This window comes from Alligator mississippiensis, chromosome 12 (assembly GCF_030867095.1).
Source record: "Alligator mississippiensis isolate rAllMis1 chromosome 12, rAllMis1, whole genome shotgun sequence".
Classification (NCBI taxonomy): domain Eukaryota; kingdom Metazoa; phylum Chordata; order Crocodylia; family Alligatoridae; genus Alligator; species Alligator mississippiensis.
Genome location: NC_081835.1, coordinates 17,600,014 through 17,612,184, shown reverse-complemented (window position 1 = coordinate 17,612,184; position 12,171 = coordinate 17,600,014).

The window sequence follows — 12,171 nt, the reverse complement described above, 5'->3', positions numbered from 1 at the left end:
CTGTCTGGGATCTATACTTTTTACTGCTTGCAGTTAGGCATAGAGGAAAGCAAACTGCCAGCAATGTTTGTGTCTGCAGTGCTGTGAAGCAGCAGTTATGTATTCCAGCAGTGGTGTCCTGAGCTTTCAAAATTACTTGCCTATAGAACTTGCCTATTTTTGGTGCTCCATATAAACCCTGTGGTCCAAGCATTCTGTTTGGTGTCTCTTTGGTAGCAACCTAATCTTTTGGTTAGTAGAAGCATAACGAACATGAGGCTTATCTGGCCACCTTTTGGGAGGGGGGGAGAGTCTTATTACAAAAATTCTCAACAACAATGGCTTAAAAGGGGACCCCAACAAATTGCTGAGTGGAAAGTGCGCTCGTAGGAAAAGGGGCAGAGTCTATTTTAAATAAGTTCTTACAGAGCTGTAGAAGAAACTAAAGTTGCTGGTCCTGCATCTTCAAAGTTGATGAGCGGTAAAGGAGAGAGCACTCATTATTTGGGCCACATTTGATGCAAGATATTTTTGTGAAACTGCAAATGGACGGTTGATCACTCCTGTGGGACCCCATGGTAATAACTTGATTCTTATAATCTGTAGCATGTACAACCTGTCTATAACATGCTTATAATGTCTAACTGATCATAAATGAGAGGGGAAACTTGACCAATACTTGTATGTTCTAAGCCTCTTAATACTTATTAAAGAGCTGGTGTATACTAAATTAATTTGGTCCTTAGAGAGTCCATTTACTGTAGTGTCTCACTAATGTGTGACCAGTGCCTTTTGAAACAGATTTAATATGGCAGCAAGCTCTCATTGGTCTTAAAGAAATATGATGCCTGATGTAAGAACTGCAAGAGCTGAGGAAATCAAAGCTTTCTTTTTGACCCAAGGTTGGTCCTTTTGCTACTGGTGTTTGACCTGGTCTGCAACAGGGTTGTGAAGCCAAGCTGCGTTGTGCACAAAATGATGACTGTCAGAGTATTCCATTTTGAAGGAACATTGATTTTGGGGGGGACACACGACTAAAGAGTATCACTCTTTACTGGAAACTGCTGTGGTATGGTATAGAAAACTAAACCACTCAAATTTTAGTTCAGCAAACTTTTATGCAGTAAAAAGATGCATGGTGCTAAGATAAGCCATGTCAGGTCATTTGCCAATAGCTGCTGCACTCTCCCGATAAGTGAAGGCTGAGGAAACTTTCACTGATAATCTACAGGCATGTATCCCCCTTGTGACTTGCTTGTTTGATGGTTTTACTTAAGCAGTTTTTTGCTTTAGATCTCATGGCTTCTTTGTAACTGCTGATCACTGATTATAAATTCATTCAATAGGATCTCGGTGGTAATGGAGAGGCATCCTCTATCTCAAAGTTACTTCATTGTTACTACACTTTTTTTCTATTAGTCTTTTGTAGACTGTAACTTGGACAAATTTTTAACTCCATCATTAGACTAGTGCTAGCCAAAACAATACCAGCTCTGCATCAGTGCATGATGAAGGTTAATGTCTGTATGTGGACCCTGTCTCTTGAAAGAGTGAATAAACACCAACCTACACACTACTAATTTAGTAGAAAAGTACTCATCCAATTTAGGAGTGGTGATACTTATCACTGTTTTATAAGCAAGCTGAACATTAAATAATCAAATTAGTGTGCAACTTTCTAAGTAGCCTTTGGCATAGATTTTAATTTAATGTTGAGCACTGCAATTTATAAGACCAGGTAAGTGTCCTGTACAAGAATGGCAGACGTAAATTGTCTGAAGCACAGGGAAAGCCAGTGTTTAAATTCAAACCTTGAAGTCTCTCTGATCTTAAATGAGTTAGCTATGGAGGTCCTGTTTGGCCTCTTACGGGGGCTGGTCAGATTTTTGGTAATGAAAAAATCAGTTTTTTGGCAAAATGAAAATTGTTAGGCATGATTTGTTAATGCCAAAAAAAGTCTTTAAGAAACTGAGAAGTTTGGGGGGTTTGGGGTTTTTTGTCTTGTTTTGTTTTTCAAACAATGTACTTCTATGCAAAACAAAATCCTTTCCAGTAGAAATTTTTGACAAAAGGAAAAATTCTACTATCAAAGCTTTTTGCAACAGGTGGGGAAAAGGGAGCATTCTTCATTGGGTTTTTGTTTTGTTTTGGTTTTTTTAGTGCTAGTGCCAAATCTACATATAATATTCCTTTTTTAACTTCTGTTCTTTGCAGTTTTGAATTTGACAGTGCATGTTTCACAGTTGTGTGGGAAGGGGTGCTCAAAGGTGGTGCAGTAACGGGAATTTTTCTGAGCTTTTGTAGTATAGAATAAACATTTGAGGTAACTTTAAGCCTGGTGCCCTTGAAGTAGTTTGAAATGTCACAATATGTGAGCTGAGACCTAGTCCAAGAGCTCTAGCCAAACCAGCAGAGTCCACTCTTACTTTCTGATCATGTTCTTATTACCATTAAGGTTAACAAATGGTCCTTCTGAGGCCTCATTTATATATTACAAAGTCATGATCCCAGTTTGTAAATAAATCCTCAGGGATCACCTTTTTAACAAACCTGTACAGAAAGAGTGGGGGAAGACGTTTCTTTGAGACCTAAACCTGCCTACTAGCTTTTTGTAATGGCCAACATTACTTTGGCTGAAAGCCTGGATGGGAAAATGTTGCTTGCTTGTTTTGCTTCGCTACATGGGGCTGATAACACTGACTTCTTTTTGTCCGTGTCCTGTTTTGCTGATGAGTTGCATTTCCTGTTTCACAAACCAGCCTGATGGCATCACACCTGTCCGTTCTCTTGGTTTCACCATCAAGGAAGCCAAAACTGACCTGGCACAAAGGAGGGGGCATGTGGATAAAAGGGAATTGAAGTTTAGGTCCATCTAACTGCATTTCCATGTGGCTGTTGTGGAAAGACTGCACCACTTCAGCAGAAGGGAGGGAGAGAGGTGGAAGGGAGGTTTGTGGCTTTTTTTTTTCTTTCCCTGTTGCCGTTTATAAATATTTAAATTGCTTAATCAAACTGCACAGATGTTACTTTTAAAAGTACTAATGGAAAAGTCTCCCTGCTTGATTTTAATCTGTTTTTCATTCCTGTCTGTGTACAAATAGGAATGAATAAAACTCCCAAAATTTAACAAAATAGCTTATTTTAACATTAGGGGAAAAAAAACTTTTCTTTTAATTTCTACTTTGGTTGTTTTCACTTAAAGAAACTCATTCACCTAGAGCATGCTATAACTTGGACATTTTAGAAATAAGAACCTGAAACAATTGGGTTTGGGGTTTTTTTTGTTTTGTGTTTTAAATGCATGAATGTGTGTGGGTGGGGGAGCGTTTAATGAACCAAGTAGTAATTAAATGGATTTTGAACTGTGCTGCTGTTGTCTGTCCATCTGTAAATGGGCATTCTGTTTAGAAATAATAGCTTGGAACACTTTACCAACAGCTCATTGAGTTGCAGTGCTGCAGACTTAGTCTGCTCTTAGTTTAAGAGGAGAAAGTAGGACTGTGGTTGCCACCTTGGCCTGTTTTGTCTCAGTTTTGGGTTTCTGTTTTATTCTTTTTCCTCCATATGGTGTATCCCCACGAGGTGGAATGTGCATTTTCCCCAGGGACAGAGCAGCGGCACATAATTATGCCGCTGCCAGTTGCTCTGGGCATGCCCCTGCATGTGCACTCTGGCACACGGCAAATTGCCCCAGGTGGGGTAGGAGAGGCTGTGGCCAGCACCCTTACCTGGGTGCCTGTGGGCTGTCTGGGGCTGCGGTGGTGGCAACCCAGGCATGCGGAGCCTGGCTGGCAGCTGAAGCATGACTGATCAGTCAAGCTCTGGTTTCACGTGTGCTGCCCTGCTTTTATTTGTTTGTTTGTTTATTTTTTTTATTTTTTTTCTTTGCACGGCTTTTTTGATGCTGTAATCTGTCAAACCCCCCCCCCCCCCCCCCCAAACCTACTGCACTGCTAATTAGGAGCACAGCAAATGCGTACACATGTGGTGCGTGCAGTGTGTGGCACCATAGATGGATTTTCAGCACCACAAACCAAACGTGTGCACTCACAGGGATGTGCCCCTGTTCTCTTAATCATGTTTTGTAGATCAACAGAAACCAAAAACCAACCTGGATCTGATGCAACATGCACTCAATGACATAACTGGCTCAGCTGTGTGTCCATGTCTTTTGGCAGCCCATCTCCCCTGGCCCCTTGTCGGAGGTAAATGAAGGTGATTTGCGCCACTTCCCCATGTGCTGTTGCTTTGCTCCAGCCTGGGGCACAGAGGACATAGTTGTTGCCAGTTAATGCACTGCCCTGTTCCCTGAGGCCCTCGAGGGCTCAGTCAATCATCCCCCTAGTCCAAAGTGATTCTGAATTAAAGCCACTCCCTATACCCTGCAGCCAGTGCCATCCTGCCTCTTGGAGCACACCTTGCAGCCACTCCCCATTCCTCACCTGTTTGTTATTATGCTGAGATGGTTGGGGGGGGGGGGGGAGCAAAATCATTCCCTGGGAAGGAGCTGTGTCTTCCCTCTGCCCCTGGCAGCTCCAGGAGTCCCTGGGGGAAGGAAGCTGGTATGTTCTCCCACCTCACATGAAGCACCCTTCTAGTTTCAGCCCTGCTCCAAACTGGTGTGGCATTGCCTCGTCTTCAGCAGAGGGGTGGCTTCCTCTAAAGAGATGGGTCCTAGAGGCTGTCACTGAGGATGGTACAGGGTTAACTTAGACCTTAGCCCAGTTCCCTTTCTTGCTCAGCTGTGCACACTTCTCTTGCCTTTACCAGCACTTTGAACTTGCGCTATGGGCTGGCGCCTGGGTTTCACATTAATCCGCTTATTATGTGACCTTAGAAACCATTTAACCTTTTCTGAAGATAATCCTAAATCGCAGGGGTGTTGAGCAGATTAACAAAGTTTTGCACAGCACTTGGTATCCTCAAAGCGCAAAAGTTATTTATTCATATGGCATACAGCAACTGAATGACAACAAGCTATAAGTATCCTATAAGCAACCTGTAGACAACAGTACTGAGGGATAAGGCTAGAGTGACAGTTTTAGATACGATATCCTTTGCAAGGCATCATCAGTAGCCTGGTGCAGGACTTCAGTGCAAGTATTAAAATAAGTAGGATGTTTCTCCACAATATGTGCAATAGTTTGGAGTCCTCCACACTCTCACTTAAGGTCTCTATCAACATTTCATTTATGTAGTAGGTAGTTGCATCTACCTTGTCCGGTACAAACACTGTTCTATACAGCTGTGCGAAATTTCACTGCCTGTTTCATTTCAACATTGTTTTGACCAATTCCGAGATCGAAATGGCAAAATCAAAACAACAAAGGCCCTTGAAATAGACTTGAAATAAAACGAGGCTGCTTGAAATGTTTCGACCATAGGCTGGGGATAGGAAGTCAGTGGAGCTGGGCTGCTTCCCTGTCTCCTGTGCTACATCATGCTGGGGGCGGGAGGCAGCCTAGCCGGGCTGACTCCCTGCCCCCAGTGAACCTCGAAACAGCCTTTCTGTTTCAATGGAACAGAACAGCTGTTTTGACTCTAAATGAAATTCAAAATGAAACTATTTCGTCGAACCATCGAAACTCAAGGCAAAACAGTACGGTGCCATTTCGCACAGCCCTACTGCTCAGTTTTGGGCTGCTCCCCCTTGGTAAAGCAAAGCCAGGGTGTTTAGATGTGGGGTTCGTGATAAGAAATCTGGCAATTATGTCAATTGTGCTCCATTGCTGGATCTATTTTTCTTTGGTGTCAAAATGTTTGTCATTCAGCTTTTTTCCCACGTTCCAAAATGGCCTTCATAACTTAAGCCTTAGCCGGGGGTGGGGAGGGTAGTAAGCTCATCAAATTGGTTGTGAATTGGCTGTACGCAGTTCCTTGACTCTTAAAGCAGCCTATTTACATCAAAGTGTGGAGCACTAGACGGCATTGAAAACCGGTGCTCTGCTGGAAACAAATCTAGCTCAGTGTTATGCTGGAATTTGTTTAGAGCTGCTGTTAAGAGTCTTCACCCGCCCCAATTTTGCTTTCTAAAATGGCAAAAAAGAACCACAAAAGGAGTGAACTATAAAACACTGGGATAGTAGAGCTCCAACCTTCAAGGTAAATTGTGGTGCGAACCCTGGTGATCTTCTACAGAGCTCAAGTGAGTTCAGCTGGGCAGGAAGGTCTGGCTACCCGGTCAGATGGCATGATCAAACCTTGGCGAAGGAAGACTGGCTTGTGTAAGACGTATGCTTCTGGCTCTGGGTATCTTATTTATGCTTTCAGCTCTGGCACAGACTTTTTGTGTGACCTTGAATAAATCACTGATAGCTCCTTATTTGTTTTGTTTTTTTAAGCCTATTGATTGATTGATTTCCTTTTGGAAGCCTTGGATATCTTTAAGCTTAATTCTAGTGACTACTTTGCACTTGCTACTGGACTCAGGTTGGGCTTGCCAAGCTATTTATTTCAGTAGTAAATTCTATTTTCTTACCTTCTGTAGGTAAGCTAACGTATTTTTTACCTTGGTATTTCAGATAAACTTTTTGTACGTCACCAAGAGAGAAATCAAACAGCTCAGAAAATAAATAGCCAGAGACAAACGTTTCACTGATCCAATTAGTTTAACATTCACCGGTCAATAACTTGCCAAGATGGAACTTGACACCTAGTCAATAGTGATTTTACTAAAAAGCCTAATGAAGAAGCAACAGAGAATTACAGGAAAAGGTGAAGTTGAGCATTAGGATGAGGGTGCCAATATGTTCCCATTTTCCTATTGGCTTGCCAGGAACTTGCTTTGAGCAAGTATGATATTAACTCTACTATAGGTAGAAGTCTGCATAAACCAAGTTTGTTGTATAATGCTGAGTGAATGTATCTCACAATGATGATTTCTTAAATACAGTCATCAATTACCATAAATACTCAAGTACTGACTGCACCAGTAGCTCTTTGACTTTTCTGCATGCAATCTGTCTCTGCTTCCTAATTCTGGCCTCGAGTTCTGCTGACCAGGAGCACTACCAATATTATGAGCCAATCTCTTTGGCAAGAAGCAGCTTATTTTACATACTGACTCTGAGTGCTTTTATAGATGTTAGGGTCGGAAGGGACCTCAACAGATCAAGTCCGACCCCCTTCATAGGCAGGAAAGAGTGCTGGGTCTAGATGACCCCAGCTAGATGCCTATCTAGCCTCCTCTTGAAGACCCCCAGGGTAGGGGAGACCACCACCTCCCTTGGGAGCCCATTCCAGACCTTGGCCACTCGAACTGTGAAGAAGTTCTTCCTAATGTCCAGTCTAAATCTGCTCTCTGCTAGCTTGTGGCCATTATTTCTTGTAACCCCCGAGGGCGCCTTGGTAAATAAAAAGAAGTTGCTTTAGAACCCTTCAGTTCTCTCCAGTTTCCATCCAGCCCCCCACAACCAGGATACTTGGATGGGTGGGAAGAACTTAACATGGCCTTATTATAGCAATGCTAACCCAGGGTGCCGTGACATCCTGGGGTGCCTTGACATCCTCTCAAGGGTGCCCACAGTGTGGTACTTCTGAGTTCTTGGTAACAAAAGAACGGCTCTATTATCTTTCAGTCAAAAATTGAATGAAAGCTAGAAGCTGACATTTTCTGAGTTTGCCCTCAAGTTTGAAAAGGTTGAGAGCCACTGGCTTATTAGAAGAATCAATGGTGATTAGTGAAACTGAACAAACCTAATGACAAATAACAAATCTTTTTCATGGCCAAATGATTTCCTGATGAAACTCCCCAGGGGATTTGGGCACCAATTAAGATGTATTATTTAACAAACTAATCCTAATGTGTTATTGTGAAAATTAATTATTCTAGATCATATAAACATACCAGAAGACGATAAGAAATTAAGACATGTGCAGTGCGCTTTTCTTATGTCTCATATATACAGAGAGAGGAGCTGACTCAGTGCCTTGATGGGAAGCAAGTCTTTCTGGAGGGCATGGTTACCTGATTCTTGATGGAGTTTTGAGTAGTAACTAATTTATCCTCCCAATGTAGAGTCCCTACTTCGAAGCCTGGCCTCTCCACAATACCGGAATGGTCTCAAAGACTCGACAACAACCAGTGTGGTTAAGGCAAGCAAATGGTGGGTTCCAAAGTTTTGTTTTCTTCTGCTCTGTCAGAAGGAGTAGGAAGGTTAGATAGCAATGGAGTGCAATATAGAGGATTTGTCATGCCTGGAGCAGGGAGTTGGAGTGAGTGCCTACCAAAGAAGAAAAGGAATGGATTTCGAATTGTAACAAAGATGTTAGCAAGATGCAGCTCTTACCTTTTGGTCTCCACTTGATTAGAAGTTTTACTCAACAATGTTTAGATATAGCAGGAGATAAGAGGCAGCAAATGGTATCAAATAGAAAAGGAGGGATCAATGTTTAAATATGAAGCCTGGCAGGATGGAAAAGCACTCTGGAGCCTTTGGGGTGTGTGGGAGGGCAGATGGAGGTAGGGACAGGCCAGAGAAATGTGGAGAAGGGAGAACTTTTACCCATATATTTACAAAGTATTTTAGCTATGTGTAGCTCCTTTTAAGATGGATAGTCCTTGACAATAACCTTTGAAAACAGACTCACAAGTGTTTAAATGAAGTCTCTAGAAGGCATGTGGACAAGCATGGCACGTGCTGGGAGTCTAGTTTGTGAGGTCTTGGTTTAAAATATGGCAAAGAGAGCATTTATTTATTTATTTTATTTATTTATTTATTTATTGCCAGCATTATTTATACTAATGAAAGAATTGGCACCTATTCCAAAGACGTGTAGCTTTTTTACTTGACTTTAAACTAGTAATGGGTACTACCATGTTTACTAAAACATTAGGATATTGAACCGAGCTGTGTTAATTGAAGTATTGAACTGAGATATATTATATCCATCAGTTCTGATCCTGCTGCAGATAACTATTAGGGCTGTGCGAAGCTTCTGTCCCTGATTCAACTTGGCAGAGATTCAGCTTGAATCAGTGGCCAAATCTCCAAATCCGAATTGAATCAGAGGACCCTTTTAATCTCTCCGAATTGAATCGGAGCCCCCCCCCCCCCCCCCCAATTGATTCGGGCATAGACACAGCTTTAAATGTTTTTTCTACATGCCTCTAGGTAGCAGGCAACTTATGAACACTGTGATGCTGGGGTGCATGGAGTGTCCCACAGAAGCGCAGGTGGCTCCCAGCGTGCTTGGCAGCAGACCTGGAAGTGGACCAGAAGCACTTGCGGTCCACTTCCAGGCTTGCTGCCAAGCATGTGGAGGGGCCCCCTGCACTTCTGCAGGACACTCCCACGTGCCCCAGCATCGCAGCATTCACAAACCACGCTGGTAACTCACGATACGTAGAAAAAATTTTAAAGCTGTGTCTATGTCCGAATCACTGATTCTCCAAATCGGCATCGAATCTTCAGATTTGGATTTGGCCGAATCGAATGGGGGACAGTGATCCGAATCAACAAATTGAATCACTGTCCCTGATTCGGGCCGAATCCAAATCGAATAGGGCCTGCTTCACATACCCCTAAAAACTAGTGTATCACTTTGCCTACAGTACTGCAATTCAAGAATAAGTCAAATCTGTTGCATTCAGTAGCACAATAGGGATGCTCTTGTTCTGTCCCAAAAATCCTAGAACATCCATCCAGAGCCAAGATGTGAAATTGTCCTCTTCACCCTTCTTTTTAGTGACTTACAACAGCAAGACTGAAGACTGATCCTAGGAGGTGGCAGAGGGCTGTTCAGTTCACATTGGACCTATGCGCTGCCAGCACTGCAGGTGAGAGCGCTCTTTATCAGTCAGACACCCCTAGGTCAGTCTATCAGCTCCATAAGAAATTAAACATGAAGCAAATGTTAAAGCTCTTGTATGTAGTTAAGATGCATTTTCCTGAAGGATCATTCATCTTTTCAGTTCTTTCTGGTTTATGCTATTGTTCTTGGATTACCATCAGCCTGTATAAATGAGACTTGTTCAGTTGTTCTTAGCTTTTGAAAGTGTTTTAAGTTTCTCATGGGATTGGGAATTAGAAATTGAAAACTAGACACTTTGAAGCTTGAAGTTGATAGTCCATTCTGGGAGGGCAATGAATGATGGTCGTCTGATGGTTCTTCATTTGACCCCTATGAAACAAATTCGGTGATTCAGTCCAGTTTACTGTGAACATGTTTGAACCTTATTGCCTGCCTCCAGTGGCAGAATTAGCCCCTCTTATTGATAAGCTTGGTTGAGGCCGTATAGATTAAATGGACTATGCACGTGGAGTTCTCTTGTTAACCAGCAGAAAGTGCTCTCGGAGGTGCATTGCTAGGCTTCTGTTTGAAAAACTTGCACTGCTTTCCGTAATGCATTGCTTTGCTTTCCCTAATGCATCAATATTGTACATATAAGACTTCAGTTTGGATTTTCAGCCTTTCACTGGCATTAAAATATATTCATGTGCACCATTTTTAAAATGTAATAAAATTATTTTGAAAAGAAATATTAAAATTCCAACATACTTCCTAATGAAAAGCAATTTAGTCTCTCTTGTGGTTCTTGTAGTTAATCATGTTTTATGAGGATGATGGTAATAACTCTACATGTATTTATTAAAACTTACGACATGCAAGCTTATAACCCTGAATCTGAAGATGTTTTTGCCTGTTGGGAAAAACATTAAGTGATAGTCTACTACTTATTATTAATTTGTAATTATAGTACCGTCATGATACTCTTATGCCTGAACACTGTCCATGCCTGAGTAACTTAATAGCTTGTATCTGCACCCAAATCACGCCTCTAATTTTCTTGTTCTTTTTTTTAGGTGTAGCTGAAGAGGAATTAAAGAGCTTCTGGTCTCTCAAGCCACTCCTTCCTTATGGCTCCAATGTTAAATTCTTGGGCAAAGTTCTTTATTTCAGCCAGAAACTCAGACCTCTTATACCTTAACATCATGTTCTGTACTCATTCAGTACACAGAACCTTTATTAGTGTTTCATGAGAGCTTTGTCTATGGAATTAATCCAGGGGAAACAATCGGTGCTTGTGCTATGATTCACAGAACATCAGCACGTTTCAGAAAGAATTCAGCCCTTTGAAATGCGAGTCCAACTGAATTGCAAGATCATGATGCAGAATACCATTAGAGAAGGATAGTCTTATTCAAATCAAAGGATGCATGTTTTTTTCTCTTCTCTAGTTGCCTGTTAGGGGTGTGCAAAGTGGGCCCTACTTGATTTTGGATTCGGCTTGAATCGGGGACAGTGATTTGATTAGTTGATTCAGATTACTGTCCCTGATTTGATTCAGCTTAATCCAAATCTGAAGGTTCGATGCTGATTTGGAGAATCAATGATTCGAACACAGACACAGCTTTAAATGTTTTTTCTACGTACCTTGAGGTAGCAGGCACGGCTCGTGATTGCTTCAATGCTGGGGCACGTTGAGGGTCCCACAGGAGTGCGGGGGGACCCTCCATTTACTCAGTGGTGAACCTGGAAGTGAACTAGAAGTACTTCCAAGTCTGCTGGGGAGTACACTGGACCTCCCCTTCTCCCCCACCATGCCTTCCTGGCTCGGCGATCAGCTGCAGGGGGACCCCAGGTGCCCCCCCCCCCCCCCCCCCCCCCCCCCCAGACCCAGGAGGCACCAGTCACTGAGCCAGGGGCATGCAGGGGAGGCCCCCCAGCACACTCCCCAGTGGACCAGAAGTGCTTCTGGTCCACTTCTGGGGCTGCTGCCGAGCGCGCTGGGGAGCTCCCTGTGTGGGATATTCCATGCGTCCCAGCATCGCAGCGATCACAAGCATGTTCTGATTCGAGGGTTCCAATTCAATTCACCGAGGTTAAAGGGTCCTCTGATTTGATTCAGTTTTGGAGATTTGGCCACCGAATCAGGCTGAATCCCTGCCAAATCAGATCAGGGACCGAAGCTTCGCACAGCCCTAGTGCCTGTAAACTGTTTGCATTTTCAGAAATATTTATTTGCATGTAAAAGGGGACTTGTATATGTAAAGAGTGAAATGTATAAGTAAACTTGTTTTTAATGGTTTTGACTGTTAAACAACAGTACCACCAAGCTACCACAACTGATATGACTAGGACACTATAATTCCAAATAAAATTGGGTAAAGGAAGGGGGTGTTCATTGCAAGTGTAGCCCAGTATCTAGGGGGAAAAGTAAAAAAAAATACAAAAAAAAATACAAAAAAA